Here is an 18853-nt window from a genome sequence, read left to right on the forward strand (position 1 = left end):
AACTCTGTGTCATGTCCTTGACCTACACATTCAGAAATCCTCCCCACTACCCCTTAATATAGCTCTTAAGCCAACATTATGCTCTTTCTTAGGGTACATGCATGGGTCATTTTATAAGTAACCCTGTTCTTGGTCATATCCACAGTTAGCACTTTTCACCACTACACTACAAGCAGTCTGTGAAGCTTGGACAGGAAATAGGAAGCTGACTCCTGATTAGCCTCCAATCCATTCCATAAGATCTTGGGGTAAGCAAGCAGGGATTATGTCTTACCATCCATGGCTTCTTATGTAAGACTTCTGAGCCTGGCCTTGAGATTTGAAACAGAAGACAGATTAGCTGTTTACTGTGGATAGTGCAGGGCAGGATGGAAGGAAGGGATTACAAAGAACACAAAAAATCTCTAGGAATGAGATTACTATCTTGAGAGTAGTGATACTATCATGAGCACATGCCTATATAGGTCAAAACTTACCAAATTGTTCACATTAAACACATGATGTTCATCATATGTCAATTATACTCCAAAAAAGCTGTTTTTCAAGATACTTAATGAATTAAAAAATAAATTAAAACATACAAAACATAGGAGAGAAAGACAGAGTTAAAAACTGGACTTTAGAGTTAAAATTGATCTGATTTGGTAACTATGGTTAGTGAAACAACATAAACTGGCTCTCTATCTCAACTGGAGAAAGAGTTAAGGGGGTCAGTAGGAAGCACAAGTTTGAGGTGAAAAATGTATGTGAAAATATTCTAAAACTATCAAAAAAGTATGAATATTAGTAATGAATTTTATTTTGCCAGATGCTGAACATATGTTTTATTTTTATTCCATTTTATTGTGTTGAGATCAATTAACATGAAATCTATCCTCTTAACAAATTTTCAAGCCTATGATACATTACTGTTCTCTATAGGTACCATGTATAGTAGTAAGCTCTCTAGAGCTTATTCAGTTATTTTGCATAACTGACACTTTATGCTAATTGATTAGTAATGCCTCATTTCCCCTCCCTCTGTCCTTGGCAACCATCATTCTACTCTTCTATTCTGTGAATTTGACTGTTTTCAATATCTCACATAAGTGGAATTATACAGTATTTGTCCTGTGAGTGGCTTAGTTCATCTAGCATAATGTCCTCAAGGTTCATCCAAAGTATAGGTAACTGTCCTTTCCAGACAGTTAGAAAAGATAGGAAAGGAAGCACACGATTAATGACAGGGCAGTGGCAGAGACAGATACTAGTACAATTCAGAGTGCGTGGTCTGCTATTGAGTGGTTTTAGAAGCCTGCTTCATTCCTTCCTGAGTTAATTACTTAGAAAAGAATTGTCAGTCCTATATAGACATAGTGTCAGGTTAATTACATGAAATATAAGACCCATTTAAGTTGCATTTATTAACATCTAGGAACATTCCAGTATCGGCTGGTGCTTTGTACTTTTCCTGGAAGAGTGATTTAGAATAATCGTTGATAAGCCTGTCAGACAATATACAGAAGTTCATAACTTTTAGTACAAATTCTTAAAAATAGGATTTTAAAGAAATATTTGAGAGTGTTTAGTGTTTTTGAGGAGGGACTAGGAATTAAAAGACATTGTCTGTCTTATTACCCTTTACCTTTCAGTTGTTTCTATTTATCTCATTCTATTTATTCTCAGTCCGTTAAGGATGGAAATGTTGTCTCATTTTTGCACCCCCCAAAATATCCTCAATAGACCTGTGAAGAACCTGATGATCAAGAAATATTTTTTAAATGGGGGACACCTGAGTGGCTCAGTTGGATGAGAATTCAACTCATGTTTCAGCTCAGGTCATGATCTTGTGGTTTGATGGGTTTGAACTTTGCATCAGGTTCTGCAGTGGCAACACAGAGCCTACTTAGAATTCTCTTTCTCTTTCTCTCTCTGCCCCTCCCCTATTCATGCTCTCTCTCTCTCAAAATAAATAAGTAAACTATAAATAAATAAATAAATAAATAAATAATGGAATTGAATATGATAAAAATCCTCTTATCCAAAGCAATTCATATAGTTTGTTAATTAATTAAAATTTTAATAAAGTCTGGCTATTATTAAAATAATATACTGTGCTTCAAACACTGCATTTGAATTGAAAACATGTAAGTATACACTAACACCAGTTTTTTAAATGTAGACTTGAGGTCTTGTTAATAAGACCCCTGTTGTTTTTTATGTATTTATCACCATAACACATATAGTATATGATTTCAGGTTTCATTTTCTTTAAGGTGAAGTAAAAAAGACTCCTGTGAAGCAAGCCAAATGTAGAATTAGAATTCTAATTTCCCCTTAATTTGGTAAGGTTTCTTGCTTAAAGCTACTTCAACAGCAATTGTTAAACAATTCGCCTTCATCAAGTTTTCCAAATTTGATTTAATTTCACAATAACAATTCCCTTTCTTTTAAAATTCATATTTTATTATTTTACTGGATATGTAGCTGAAGCCATAAGTACAGTAATTCATGTGTTTATTGTTTTGCTCCCTCATTAAAAAATAAGCTGCATGAAAATACAAAATTCATAAGTCTTGTTCAACAATCTGTTTCAAAAAGGGAGGAGGTGCTTCATTCATTCATTTTTTTAATGAATGAGTCAAATATAACTGTTGTAAACAGGACTGGAAACAGAGACAGCTACATGTACCTGTATTGTGCACATGAAGCTAAGAACCACGGTGGGAAGAGGAGCCTCTGAGCCATGAGCCTTTGGTTTGCACCAGATGTTAGTCAATATGCAATAGAGAGAGAATGAAACTGTCATTTAATCTAGCAGATGGTTAGAGATTCCTTAAGTCATAGAACTTTCCAATATTTATCATATCATAGCACTGAGGAAAATAGTACTTTTATAAATGTTAGGATAAATGATCCAATGCACACTCCTGGGGATTCCAGCTGCCCAGGTCTCCACTCATCCACCCCAAGGATTGATGGGCTCAACAACCCATCAGTGAGCACTTGCCACAGTTTGGGATGCTCTGCCTCAAAGCTTCTGTTATGACAGCTTCTGAACTAATTCACATGGCACAACTTACTACACCATTGTTTTGCTATTGATGGCGGAGCACTGTTATAACCTGACCACATTTCCACACTTTTGGACTCCTGGTACCCTGCTAGCTGACCCCTTCAAGAAATCAATGTCAGTGTTGTTACTGACTGGTGAGCCCAATGGAGCCACCTTCCCTGGCTTCCTTCAGTGTTCCACCTTCTGGTGGCATCCTTGCTCATCAAGCCAGGCCACAGTGATTCCCTATCATGCAGAGGAGGACAATCCTCCCCCTGATACTATTTAGGAGTGTCCCACAGCAAAACTAGCAGAGCTCCAACTTCTGCAGCTTTTTAGTAAGAGATATACTTTGAGTCAGCGCATCTTTCTAAGAAACACCCCTTCCACTGGGTTGTGGCATCTGGATGTGCCCTAGATCAGCTCTCCTCTGGAATGACCCAGGTCCCAGTGTTCATCTCAGACTTTTCTCTTCAACTTCCCTTTCCTGAAAAGCTGAGTTTGATTAGAGATCTCTTAATCTATCAGATGCATTTCTCTATCTTTCAATCCCAACAGGAAAGAAAGAAAGGAAGGAAGGAAGGAAGGAAGGAAGGAAGGAAGGAAGGAAGGAAGGAAGGAAGGAATCAAGAAATCAAGAAAAAAGAAGGAAAGAAGAACCCAATCTTGAATTAATCTATAAATGAGATGGTATTGATATGAATCAGAATAGTGACAATGCAAATAGAGGTAACTGGACAGATCTTAGGATATTTAGAGACAGACTCAGTAGTAGTTGGTGATTGGATAGAGGTAGAGGTATGGGAGCCAGGTTTTGGCTTAGGCAATGATATTGGATTCTGGTTACTATTAAATGAAATTGGGGGAGAGAAGGGATAAAACAGAAAGATAAATGGTTTAAAGAACATGTTGGCTTTAAATTAAATTTGGAATACCCAAGTGAAGGCACGATATGAATCAAATCTCAGGAGGAAACTTTGCTTCACTTAAGGCATTGAGAAACACTTGGTAATTACAGATTGGAGCCATGGAAAAATTGTATCACTCAAAGAAGTTTTGTAAAGTATGTAAAATAGAAGAGGACTTTGCATGCACTACAAAATAGCATGAAAATTTAAGGAATAGACAAAAGAAGATTAATAAACAAAATATTCTCAAGGGGAAAGGTTAGCGAATAGGGGTAATGTTAAGGACTCCAAAGGAAAAGAGTATTTCAAAGACAGTGGTCAAGAGTATCCAATGCCACTGAAAGGATCCACTGGATTCAATCAACTAGAAGGTCATTGATTACCTTTTGAGAGTAGTTAGAGTGAAGTGGTAGAAAAACACGGTTCCATTTCCCTGTTCTAAGATTCATGGGCTATAGAAGATCAATCAGCCTTTTTTTGAAAGACTTAAGAGGAGAATATTTTCAAAGTAGAATCAGCCTTAAGTGTGGAACAATAGGAGAAACATTCAGTGAAGAAACAGAGGATTTGTCTTTATGATGGATCAGGGATAATAGGGGGCAGAGTAGAAAAGGTTGGGCAGAATGGAAGGTAAGGTCATGGGAGAAGAAGACAGAAGGCAAATAGTGACGTGCGAGAAGAACACAGTGTTAAAATTTTGAGAAATGAAAAAGAATCACACGTAAGAAAGACTCAGTGATTTTAGCTGCCTACAAGTTTCCCAAATAAGTACAACCTAGGGGAAATGAAATAAATGCAGGTGTGGAAAGAGGAAAGGGGAGGAGAGGGATTCCCTAGAGATATAGAATGAGTCTGTCATGGCCTGGTTGCCATTCTGCTAAGATGCTAGTCCAGATGAGTGCACGAGCAATAGAATTCTTTTGCACTGGACTCTCACTCATATTAAGAAAATTAGCAGCCTTTGAAGCTATAGGATATGCTGTACTCAAGGAGAGGTTGGACAAGATCCTGATTATTTGCACAAGACCCCAAGAAAAGGCTCTGAGTTCAGGCTTCTGGCACAAAGGCTCCTGAGTAACAGTAATTAGTCTTTCCCGAGCTCTTCCAATTGTTTCCAAAATGTTCTACCTGATTCACCCTCATCTCCTGCATCCTCTATGACTCTTCTACTAATCTTTCTGGAATGTATATATGATTGCATTGGTTATCCATTGCTGTATAACAAACCACCCCAAAGCCTAGTGTCTTAAGACAACATTTATTTAACTTATGAAGCCAAGAGAGGCAAATTGGGCTGGATTAAACCTGACAGGTCTTCTCCAGATCTCAGCTGGGTTTCTATCAAACATTTGCTGTTAGCTGGAATTTTATGTTTTCATTCATATGTCTGACAGACTGGCTATTATTACATGGGACTGGCTGCTTTGTGTTGGTCTTGCCTGAGATTACTAGAACAATGGGCTCCCTCTCCTTCCAGGTCTCTTTAGTGAACTCCTACTTCAAAATTAAGGTTAGACATCACTTTTTAATAAAGTTTTAACTGCCTCTGTATAACAGGTGTTTACAAACCATCAGGGCTTCCACAATCTATTATACTTACCTCTAATAGCAGTTATCCCAATGTACTACCATTAGTCTCATATGTGCCCAAGTCTTCACCAGTCTGTTAAGGGCCAAAACCTCATTTTCACATTGACTTTACCTAAAATAGTCCTTTCTTGAATTACAGAAACACTCAATAAATACATATTGAGTGAAGGATATCTAATTATGTGTTGTGCTTCACTTCATCCAGGATGCAGAAGGGCTAATGGTATAAAAAGAGTTTTGATAAGTGAGTTTCTCTCCCATAGTGAACATGGGGTTGCCCCCCAGTACTGAATAGACTACTACTTTTGATTGCAGCCAAGGAATCTATAAAATAAAGAATTGGTTAGAAGGACAGATATCATATGATTTCATTGTATGTGAAATTTGAGAAACACAACAGATGAATATAGAGGAAGGGAAGGAAAAATAAGATAAAAACAGACAGGCAAAGATAAGAGAATCTTATTTTTTTAATGTTTACTTATTTTTGAGAGACACAGAGAGCATGAGCAGAGGAGGGGCAGAGAGAAAAAAAGAGAGGGAGACACAGATTCAAAGCAGGCTCCAAGCTGTCAGCACAGAGCCCGAAGCAAAGTTGCAAGATTATGACCAAACTGAAGTTGGACACTCAACTGACTGAGCCAGGAACCTCTAAGAGACTCTTAAATACAGAGAACAAACTGAGGGTTGTTGGAAGAGAGGTGGGTGGGGTGATGGGCTAAATGTATGGTGGCCATTAAGAAGGGCACTTGCTGGGATGAGCACTGGGTGTTACATGTAAGAGATGAATCATTGGGTTCTACTCCTGAAGCCAAGACTACACTGTATGTTAACTAACTCAAATTTAAATAATAATAAACAGAAACAGGTTAATCTAAAATATATTGGTAACAAAGGTAAAATTTCTTTACATACATGAATGTAGATTGAGTTGCTTTAAACTTATTTAAATAATTTAAATTGTAGTATAAATAAGTAATTGAGGAAGAATCATCTGACAGTGAACAGAAGGTATATTACAGATGATCATATATTTCATAAAAGCAAAGGCGGAAGAAAAATGGCATGCCCCTTTATGATTGTCTCAACCAGACTACATGACTTAAGGAAATGCTAACCAGCCTGTTTTTGTAATGGTTGAGAAAACTGATACTATAACTGGACTAAGCCTAGGTGACATGAAATAACAGAGAAATTAGCTCTTCCATAAGGAAAGTCAGTACGATTAAATACTAGCAGAGTACATATCTCCACAGATCTAGTCAACAACCTCATCTTTGGGATTGGTGGCCCATCTATATAATTAACAAATGGTAATACCTGCATAAGTATGTGTAATTTCTCAGTGAATGCATAAAGTTAGTTTAAACTAGTACATTAAAGCAGAAACATGAATTGAATTTGTATCAGCTTGCCTGCCTATCTCCAGATGCTTAGATTTTAGCACAAAAAGATCTACAGTCTAAAATGTGAAAGTCTCCTTCCACAAATGGGAATATTTAATGAGTTACTACAAAAAAAATCTCTAGGAACTCAGTTATGCACTACTGCACCAATTCACTCAATTGCTATGTCTCTCATACATGGAGAGTATAGGTGAGCAATAGCTCAATACTGGTCTGTAATTCGAATTCTGGCACATTATAATAGAATATCCACCTAGCATGGCAGCTGTCCTAGCTTAAATCTAAGTGAGATACAGACCTTTCTTGGGTATGCCTGCCTTTCATTCCTTCTCACTTTTTGTTGCATACAACAGAAAAAAAATAAGCTCTTGCTGGCTTAAACATTTTTTTAATTATTTAAAGCATATATTGCAGCCCTGAACATCTACAAAGATTCCCTGAATTTCTAGAAAGGTGGGAGGGGGTAAACAGGTATGGAAAAAGACAAGAATGAAAGATGTGAAACAGTAGCCAGTATCATGGCTAACCTCATGCCAGGAAATAAGCCCCCTAAAAACTTAATGCCAACCTTGGACACTTGATGTCATTCCTGGACCACTGTCACAGATGCTCCTTGAAACTTGATCTTGCTGCTGCTGCTGACGCTCATCACTAGCAGAGCGAAGTCTCCATTCCTTCTGCTTGCTTGAGTACTGGAGCATCAGTGCAAATCCTGTAGTGACGGCATCAGTAGGCCAAGCTTATGTTACATGTTTCCATTCTAGCTGAAAGGAGGTCTAGGGCATGAAGTATCTGATTGTCAAACTGTAAAGGGAGGGGGTGGTGCTCCACTTTCTACCATGACTCAAGAGGTGGGCAAATCCCAAATACAAGTAGAGGGATTGAGATGACTTGCAAGGGAAAAAATCTCAGATAATTAATATAATTCATCTTCTTGCACAATATTCATAATACAAGTTTCCTTAAATCTTTAAGGTTTAAAAAATGCTGCTACATAATTAATACCATAGCTATCATCTGTATGTTGAAAACATCTATAGCCTTATTTAAGAAGTGATGATTGAGATTTTAATCAACATTCTGCTGTAAACCCTGGATCTCCTACAAATACAGGTCTGTTAAGATCCTATTTCAATATTCTGTGACATGTGTACTAAACTAAATTTAACCACCACCAAACTACCTGATGTAAAAAAGAAAGGAAAAGGAACTAAGAGGAAACACATATGCACACACACACATACACACACACACACACACACAGAGAATGATATGGCAAAGAAGAAAATATGGGAGAAAACTACAGTCTTCTCCCTATAGCCATTTCATAAAGGTGCTTTGTTTTAATGACACCCTTCATCCATCCTCATAATGTTTTTTCATCAGCTAGCTGGCGAGAGTTTTCCCAGGAGAAGGAGAAAATTCTCATTTATAAAGGGCCCTTAACTTATCTGACAAGGCAGCACTAGGAAGCCAAAATATCACATGGGTTCGATCCGTGTACTTCCCATCCTTTATGTATATCACCTATGTTATTACTCTTGACTCTCAAGATCAACCATTAGAACTAGCCTCATAGTCTTCCTTTTTAATCAATAACTCAACAACTTGAAGAGTCCAAAATAACTAGGTAGAAGTATTATATCTTTTAATTCAACAAAGAAATTTATCTACTCTTTGATAGAAACATTTCTCCCTTGAGTATAAATACCTCTACACTAAGAGAGCATAGTATTTTAGGGGCAGGAAAGGAAATATTTCCAGCTATAATCAGATGTCATTGAGAGCATGCCATCCCAGGTTCCATATACTAGTTTCTCAATTCATGAGAGGTACGACACTCTATATTAATTTTTGGTTAAGATTATCAATGCATCCTAGAGGATATCTTGAACATGCAACTGTGACCTCTTAGCAGACATTATAATTAACCATTCCACCATTCTGAAAGACCAATAGTTAGCAGATCACAGAGTATATGATGATCAGTGAGTATGATGGGCAACTGCTCAGTGAAGTGATTCCTTCATTGGGAGCAAGATTGTGTGCAAACTTCATGATGAGTAAAAGGAAACAAGTAAGTTCATGGGTTAGCAAATGCATGAAAGGCAGAGGAAGGAAGTTCCAATGCATAATAATTATTCTACAAAGTGGATATTTCTTATATAACCAAACTGTGATTATATTTCTACTTAAGGGTCATATTTTCCACATTTCCAATAGTTTTCACCATTAGGGACCTTTGGTGAGTTTTCATATGGAATCAAATAGCCTAACATCTAGGGGCGCCTGGGTGGCTCAGTCAGTTAAGCGTCTGGCTTCGGCTCAGGTCATGATCTCATGGTTTGTGGGTTTGAGCCCCGCATCAGGCTCTGTGCTGACAGCTCAGATCCTGGAGCCTGCTCAGATTCTGTGTCTCCCTTTCTCTTTCTCTCTCTGCCTCTCCCCTGCTCGCACTGTCTCTCTCTGTCTCTCAAAAATAAATTAAAAAAAAAAACATTTTTAAAAATAGTCTAATATCTAGACACATAATCATTACATTTTTTGCTTCATTTTTAATTCTTTCTTTAATTTTCTTATGACCACAAAAAGTAGCCATGGCACAGGAAGCAATGTTGCCCCTCAGCTCAGGCCATTTCTCTGTCCAAGGCCATTTGGACAAGGAGCTGTATTGCTCTAGGTTCTTCCCAGCAGGAAAATGTTCTTTTTCATTTCCCTCCAAAGCAAACCATGAAGTCAGTTCTCACACTGAAACAGTATACACTTCCAATCAGGTTAGGGCCACTTTTCCTTGCAACTCTTTATGAAGCTAAAAATATAAACTGAGGGGAGGGTGGCACTTTGGCACAGCACTTTGTCCTTCAGGGCCTGCTATGACCGCATACTATTAGCACAAGGTTGAGTCCCTTTATTTTTGTGATTGTGAAATTCACCTTTACCCTCCACCATGCATATGTTTTTTCTTTGAGTTTTTATTTAAATTCCAGTTAATATTCAGTGTAAGTTTAGTTTCAGGTGTAGAATATAGTGATTCAACACTTCCATACATCACCTGGTGCTCATCCTAAGTGCCCTCCTTAATCCCCACCACTTATTAACCTGTTCTCCTGCCCACCTCCCCTCTGGTAACCATGAGTTTGTTCTCTATATTTAAGAGTCTGTCTCTTGGTTCGTCTCTGTCTTTTCTTTCCCCTATGCTTGTTTGTTTTACTTCTTCAATTCCACATATGGGTGAAATCATATGGTATTTGTCTTTCCCCGACTGATTTCACTTCACATAATATTCTCTGGCTCCATCCACATTGTTGCAAATGGCAGGATTTCTATTCTTTTTGTTGGCTGAGTGATATTCTGTGGGAATCGGAGGCAAGATGGCGCCTTGGCAATCCGCCCAAGCACATGACAAAGTATGGCGCACCTACCTCTGGTGTACCCACCTCCCAGCCAGATACCACGATAAGTGTACGACCAATGCAAAGCCATGAAATTGGTTAGCCCTGTTGCTGTCAGCCAATCAGGAGCGGCCGCGTAGCCGGTACGGTACATATATAAGGGAGGGTGCTTTGCGAAGGAGGAAAAAGAAGAAGAAGAAGGAAGAAAAGAAAATAAAAGTCTCTGCAACGAATCCCGGCGTCGTCAGTTCTTCAAACTGCGGGCAGTTTGAGCAGCTCCGGCAATATTCCACTGTATCTATCTATCTATCTACATCTATCTATCTATCTATCTATCTATCTATCTATCTATCTATCTATCTATCACCTTCTTTATTCATTCATCAATTGATGGACACCTGGGCTGTTTCCATAGTTTGGCTATTGTAGATTAATGGTGTCATAAACACTGGGGTGCATGTATCCCTTTCTATTAGTACTTTTGTATTCCTTGGGTAAATACCTACGAATGTAATTGCTGGATCATAGGGTAGCTCTATCTGTAACTTTCTGAGGAGCCTCTATACTGTTTTCCAGAGTGGCTGCACCAGTTTGCATTCCCACCAGCAGTGTAAGAGGGTTCCCCTCTCTGCATTCTCACCAACACCTGTTGTTTCCTCTGTTGTTAATTTTAGACTTTCTGACAGGGGTGAGGTGATATCTTACTGTAGTTTTGATTTGCATTTCCCTGATGATGAGTGATGAGCATCTTTCCATGTGTCTGTTGGCCATCTGGATATCTTCTTTTGGAAAAATGTCTATTCATGTCTTCTGCCCAATTTTAATTGGATTATTTGTTTTTTGGATTTTGGAGTTTTATAAATGTGAAAATAAATTCAAAATGGATTAAATACCTAAATGTGAAACATAAAACCATTAAAATCCTAGAGGAGGATACAAACAGTAACCTCTTTGATACCAGCCATTGCAACTTCTTACCAGATATGTCACCTGAGGGAAGAGAAACAAAACCAAAAATAAACTATTAGGACTTCATCTAAATAAAAAGCTTCTGCCCAGTGAAGGAAAAAAAACCTAAAAAATAGTAAAAGGCAACCTATGAAATGGGAGAAGATATTTGCAACTGACATATCCCATGAAGAGTTAGCATGTGTCTTTTCAAGATGAAAGCAGACACATGTAAGACTCTTTGCTTTTTCTGTGGAGATAAAAAGCTTAGCCACACCAGGAAGTGCATGCCAAGACCTAGGTGCTCTATTTATTTGCTCCCATTTAGAGACCACATCTGGAAACTAGCTGCTATAGCAGCAACCATCACTAAGCTTCTAGCAATTAACTTTCATTCTCAAAGTTCTCATATTCCACATCGTTAAGCAACAGACAAACTGGCAGATTAAAAGAGAATGTGAAGAGCATATTATTCCTATTTCGAGACTGAAATGGCACTAATGTTTATATTTCCCTTAGATATACTATTTATTAGGGAGAGGAAGCTCCAGAGGGTTCCACTTAGTCCTTTTTATCATAATAGCTCTTGCTTTTTAGGGCAGGAAATAAGAGTGGATTCTGACCATTACTAAGCATATCCTTTACCTCTATATACTTGAGTAAAGAGATGATAACCACAGGGTGGTGTCAAGGTCCCACAGGGCCTAACATATGATGGATGAACCAAGATTCCATTTGTGTTCTGACTCCCAGAGTATTCTGGGTCCCCAGTAATTAAAATTATAAAAGCAACAACAACAAAAACAACCTTTTAAAAGTCTTTGTATTGCCCTATTGCCCTTTTCCCTGTGCTAATCAAGAACCCTGAACTACTTGGTAACTGACCAAGGATGCCTGAGGAAGGCTTACAGTCCCAGTTAGTACTAGCTGTGTTACTGGAGGTCATATCCTCAAGGGTACTGTATTTTATTCAAGGGTTCTGGCTTTGTGAACTAACTTAGATCTGGAAATTGGACATAAATCCATGTCTATAAAAAAAAAAAAAGAATCAAGTCAAACTTCCATTCTCCAGACTTGGAAATTTTCCAGTTTTTATAAACCTGATATGGATTTTGTAGGCTTCTCATCCATTTTAGTCGAAGGAACCTATGGTAATTTGGCAATACCAGAGATCCCACCTGGACTAATCATTGTGATCATCAGGCAGCCCCTGCAGATGGTCACAGTAACTACGCCTTCCTTTGTTTTTTTTTAATAGTTTATTATCAAGTTAGTTTCCATATAACACCCAGTGCTCTTCCCCATAAGTGTCCCTATGCCTTCCTTTGATCCTAGATATGGCTAGTTGGTAACTGCTACCTGAAATCCTGTTATCTCCATTGAAATCAGAGAACACACATCAGTGGCAATGCTCCCATCATTTCTGGCTTAGAACAGCTATAAAAGTGACTTTCAAAACTGCCTGTGGTCATCCAAAGCCTTGGTGAAAGACGTATATTCTGAGCCTCTTTGTGGACATACTTTGGAAATGGGTGGATAGGTTACATACAAGTAATTCACTTTATTTATTATTTGTTAATGTTTATTTCTGAGAGAGAGAGAGAGAGAGAGAGAGAGAGAGAGAGAGAGAGAGAGAGAGAGAGAATGAGCAGGGGAAGGACAGAGAGAGAGAGGGAGACACAGAATCCAAAGCAGGCTCCAGGCTGTGAGCTGTGCACAAAGACCACCAGGAGTCCAGAATCCACGAACCTCAAGATCATGACCTGAGCAAAAGTTGGATACTTAACTGACTGAGACATCCAGGAGTCCCCAAGTAGTTCACTTTAATATCCACACCTCCATAAGTCATTGAATTTCTTTTTCTATATTAATTCTCACATTAGATCATCTAAATATTTTTTAAAAAGGATCAACAGCTGGATTCTGCCCCTGGATACTCAATATGATTGATTTGGGTTGGTATGAGGCACTAGTATTTTCTAAACTTTCTAATGCAGAGCCAGAATCAAGAGCCATGCCACCATTCCTTTGTGTATCTGTGGCCTGCAAGCATTTTTGATAGTAAGATCTATAATGATCACAGTTCTTTTTTCTTAATTTTTAAAGTTTATTTATTTAGAGAGAGACAGAGAGACCAAGGGGGAAGGGGCAGAGAGAGAGGGAGAGAGACATGCCAAGCAGGTTCCCTTCTGTCGGCATGAAGCCCAGTGCAGGACTCAAACTCTACAACTGCGAGATCATGACCTGAGCCAAAACCAAGAGTCAGTCACTTAACTGACTGAGACACCCAGGCACCCCTTAAGATTCTTAATTTAAGCAATAGAATCTAACTCTGATTCAAGCAAACAGTGAAACGTTAGTACCTGCAGGTACCACTAGAGAACACATCTTAGAAAAAGGCACACAGAATTAGGCATGGATCAGCCAGGATTAGAGCAAAATGCTACAACAAAACCAACCTGGCATGTATCCCACAGCTGGTTCTGAGAGCTGGACACTGCTGCCCCTCTCCACGGCTCTTCATGCCAGGGTGCAGCTGGGACCACCAGCCTCCAGACTGGATTTCCCAAAGCCCTGATTCTTTCTATCACTGGATTGTGATTCCTCCTATGGAACAAGTATAACTGGTTACGCCTATGGGCCTACCTTTAATTGCCAAGTAGGCTGGGAGAGGAAATAGTTGCCCTTTTCAAATTATTAAAAGGTTTTCACTGAGTCTCACTGAGATTCAAGGTAAGTAACTTCAAAAACATCAAAACAGGGTTCTGCTTCTAGGTAGTCAAAAAGTTGTAGATATTTCCCATATCATTTCATAACATCATACTGAAACATATTAAGTATATAGCATTGTTAGGGAAAGAAGAACTCCATACATAGGAAATCTTGAAACTTATTCTTTATATAAGATACACCTTTAAGGTTAACCATCACAGTTAGAAATCTTTCTAAAATATACTGTACATTCTCTTACACTTAAAGATGACACACACAAAACATTTAACTGTTACTGGAATCAACAGCAAGAGCACTTGCTAACTTAAGAGTATAAAATAATAGTTATTGAGATCTTGAGAGCCTTCCATTATTCCATTAAAAGGTCTTCCAAAACTAGAGATCTAGTCTACTGTGCTTTGCACTTTTTCTTCCCCGTTGGCTTCCAATTTATTCAGTTATAGCCCTTTTTAGGAGTCCTATTCTCTTCTAATTTTTTCTTCATAATCTGTTATAGGTTGAGAAAAAATGTAACTTTAACAATCGACCTACACTGCTGGTGGGAATGCAAACTGGCACAGCCACTCTGGAAAACAGTATGAACATTCCTCAAAAAGTTAAAAATAGGGATGCCTGAGTGGCTCAGTTGGTAAAGTGTCCACTTCAGCTCAGGTCGTGATCTCACAATTTGTGGGTTCAAGCCCTATGTCAGGCTCTGTGCTGACAGCTCAGAGCCTAGAGTCTGTTTCAGATTCTGTGTCTCCCTCTTCCTCTGATCCTCTCTTGTCCATGCTGTGTCTCTGTCTCAAAAAATAAACCATTTTTAAAAAGTTAAGAATAGAACTACCCTACAATCCAGCAATTGCACTACTAGGTATTTATCCAAAGGATACAGTATGCTTTTTCAAAGGGGCAGATGCACCCCAATGTTTATAGCAGCACTATCAACAATTGCCAAAATACAGGAAAAGTCCAAATGTCCATCAATTGATGGATAAAAATGTGGTGTATTCACACACACACACACACACACACACACACACACACACACATGGAATATTACTTGGCAATCCAAAAGAATGAAATTTTGTCATTTGCAACAATGTGGATGGAACTACCGTGTATTATAAGTGAAATTAGAGAAAAACAAATATCATATGACTTCACTCATAAGGAATTTAAGAAACAAAAACAGATCAACATAAGGGAAGGGAAGCAAAACTAATATAAAAATATGGAGAGGAACAAAACATCAGAGATTCTTAAATAAAGAGAACAAACTGAGGGTTGCTATAGGGGTTTTTTGGGGGGATGGGCTAACTGGGCAAAAGGATTTAAGAAGAACACTTGGCATAAGAACAGGTTGTTATATATAAATGATGAATAACTGGACTCTACTCCTGAAATCATTATTGCACTACATGTTAACTAACTCATATGTAAATTTAATAAAATTTTAAATAATTAATAAATACATAAATAAAAAGAATTGTCCTACAGTAAATTAAAGGTCCTACATGGTCTGAGCATTGGGCATTTTCTATGATTAAAGTACATAAATTCACTTGACCACTATTTTGAATGCTCAGGGGGCTGTTGTATTTATTTCAATGTTTCCCAGTTATGCTAGTGACACTGGGAAATTTGATCTCCAGATGCATGAAGAAGGAAAGAGAAGAGATTTTCTTTGGTAAAGTTTTATGAGAGTCATTTAAAGACAGTGTCTCATTGAATCTTCGCAATTCTTTGGGGATAGGTTTTACAAATGGAGAAGGCTGAGGCTCAAAGGTATTATGATAGATTAAAAGGTAGAGTCTAATCCACTTCTTGAATTTTGGCTGGACATTGTGTCTCCCTTGATGAAAAGAATGTAAAAGAAGGACTTTCTCCAGGGCTAAGCTGGATGAAGTTTTGCAGCTCTGGCCAAGGTACTTCGGGATACTATTCTAGGAAACTCCATCTTCTCCATAAAAGAGTTCAAGTCTCCTGACTTGATGCTGGACACATCAAACATCCTGTTCCACAACCCCAGCTGAACTCAGCCTCCCGGCCATCTTCAGAATGGTGCCAGACATGACATGGCCCTCACAGCAGCCCATCCACCACCACAATACTACTGAGAAACAGCTAATGCCACATGCAGATAAGGAACTACCAGCTGTGTCCACTCAAATTCCTGATCCACAAAATTGTGACATATAATAAAATGCTGGTTGGTTTAAGCCATTCAGTTTCTGGGTAGTTTCTTTCACAGCAATAGATAACCAGAAAAGACATTAAATGAATTGATTGGTTCCTTTAGCAAACTGTTCAAATTCAGATAGTTTTTAACACCAAGGTCTATAACCTTCCCTTTATTTCCTAGTGCCTCCAGGGAAAAAGTAGGATATCTATACTTTGAAACTATATATTTTTTAAATAGAAAAAAATGACAATCTCTTTATTATTTTACACTTAATTTTTGCATAAAAACTTATAGTTTAAAAGTATTTCACACTCTCTCATGATTTCTTTCATTCTGATAACCATCTATTGAAATAAGTTTTATTATTTCTATTTTCTAAGATAGAAACCTTCCAACCTAGGTTCTATGATTCCAAAAGGGACACTCTTTCCATTAAATTAAAACATTTTTCCATCTCTTCTATATGTAGTCCTCTATAATAAAATTTTTAAAGACAAAATAATCTATTTTCAGTTTGGAATCCAGTGTAGGACTTAGTATTATTGCTAACTTCATGCCAAAATAAAACTTCATGATGAGAAAGCAGAAATTTAGGCCAAATAAATTAATATTGTTACTTTCAGTTCCAAGTCTTACTTTAAGTTTTACAGTATCCCATTTGCAAAAGTCATCCCTTCCTACATTATAAGGTGTTATCTTGCTATTCAGCAGAGAAATCTAGAGAGCAGTTCAACAAAATATTAGCCTCCTCAAATATTAAAATTTGACGTTAAAATATTAAAGTGATGTAGCAGATGGCAGTGGGAATTGATATGAACACTAAGTTCCATCCTTGCCAATTAAAACATTACACTCCTCTTCCTGACAATTCTTTTAGACCCTAGTTGATCTCTGATGTTCCATTTTATGACCGGTCTTACTTGCCTAAAACCATGAAATCAAAAAACGAATTAAAAGTTTTAAAAGCAATAGGTATCTCTTTAGAACTTCATAGTATAGTTTGTACTATTTTCAGTGAGTTTAAAATAACAGCTCTTTTTAAGATATCATTAATTGCTGTAAAACATTTTCAAAATTGAGCAAATAAACCACAATAAAATATAGGCTTTCATTTACATGTTTCTTCATATAGATGATGGAACAGATGTATCTACTGCCCTGTCAAATCCTGCCTCACAATACAGATGTCACTAACAAATATTCTCAGTCATATTGTACAGTTAAAATCCAGCCAAAATTTTTGAATTCAGGTGTTCATACACTGCACTAACTTACGGTGGAGAGCAGATCTAGAAAATATTCAGGTAAAGGGACCTAAGGCAGAACCCTGAAATGGTAAAAGGAATTATTGGGCATTATTTGAGCAATTGATAATGAAGAAAACCCAGAAGTTGTAAAGAATAATTTCCCTAGGATGTAAGTTCCATTTGATTGAACTGAAATTTTACCTTAAGGATACAGAACTAAGAAGAGGAAATACAAAATGCAAGTAACCAAACAGCCACCTCTTATGAGGTTAAGCTTACACTCAAGCATCTCTTCATCTTGGCAAGATCTACTGAATTATATCACACTCATCAGTATTAATTCTTGGACCTGAGTAATCAACAGTTACTCATCTTTAATTTGAAATTTTTTCCTTAAATTTTCCTTCTTTTTTTTTTTATCCTTATTAAGTTTTGGACCACTCCATCTGCCTCAATTAAATATATACTTTTCAAAACCAATTTGGACCATGACCAAGCAAATATAAATTTCATTATGGAAACCAAATGCGGATTTCTCTCATTTTTCAAAGAGTGATACACAGTAATTTCATTAATGCTTTTTACCATGGATGAGAAATTTTCTTATATACTCAAAAGTACAGACATCAGCAAAAAAATAAATAAATAAATGTAAGTGGAAATAGATGATCGTGTTGAAAATGTAGCAGCTGGCTTCACTTCTTATCTTTTTGTTTTCCAGTATTCTCATATTTTTATTGTCATAAGAATGTATTTCAAATGCAGATCAGATATCTTTTTTAACTGTTTCAAAAATATTCAAATATTGATCTTCTAACTCTTTGGGTATTAAAACGAAATCCTTAGATATTTAGTACAGAAAACAAAATCTGAAAACTGAAGAATATGAATAAAAAAATAGAAAAAAATGATGAGGGGATGCAGAATTAAACACCATAGGTTTTCTAATTCAGAAAAACAAAACACTTTTAAAATAAGAAAAAAAACACTGTTTAAAACCTACACAAAAAAGTACATAACCATCTCTGTTCCAATACCCTCAATTGACTGCTGATTGAAGTCTTAAAACATTCATTAACTTACCTGGAGTAAAAATCTTAAGACCACTATCTCAATATAAAATGGAATTCCCCAGGACAAAAGGAATCTCTCAAGTACAGTATATAGACACGGTTACCGATCATTTACATATACACATACTCAGCAAGCTTAGGCAAATCATAATAAAATCCTTTATTGACCTCAGTTGATTTTTTTTAATTTATTTTTTTGAATATAACACATTTTATTTTTTTTAACATATGCAATTATTTTCCATCATTTACAATACAGTAGTTACAATGACATTCCAAACAGAAAAGCAAAGTAAAACATCAAAACCCCAACTTCTATTTCATGTAATTAGACTTATACAGCAATTAGAAGGTTAAG

General features: G+C 37.1%; 1 long non-coding RNA gene across 2 annotated transcripts in view; it reads right to left on the minus strand.

The window, feature by feature from the left end:
- The window catches only part of LOC115291599, a 99515-nt gene that overhangs the window by 6680 nt on the left and 73982 nt on the right, over positions 1–18853 (minus strand). For both annotated transcript variants that reach the window (XR_003908562.1, XR_003908563.1), the window contains one exon: positions 7507–7650. This is a non-coding gene — a long non-coding RNA (uncharacterized LOC115291599). The remainder of the gene's footprint in view (positions 1–7506; positions 7651–18853) is intronic.

The sequence above is a fragment of the Suricata suricatta genome, chromosome 5, assembly GCF_006229205.1.
Source record: "Suricata suricatta isolate VVHF042 chromosome 5, meerkat_22Aug2017_6uvM2_HiC, whole genome shotgun sequence".
Lineage (NCBI taxonomy): Eukaryota > Metazoa > Chordata > Mammalia > Carnivora > Herpestidae > Suricata > Suricata suricatta.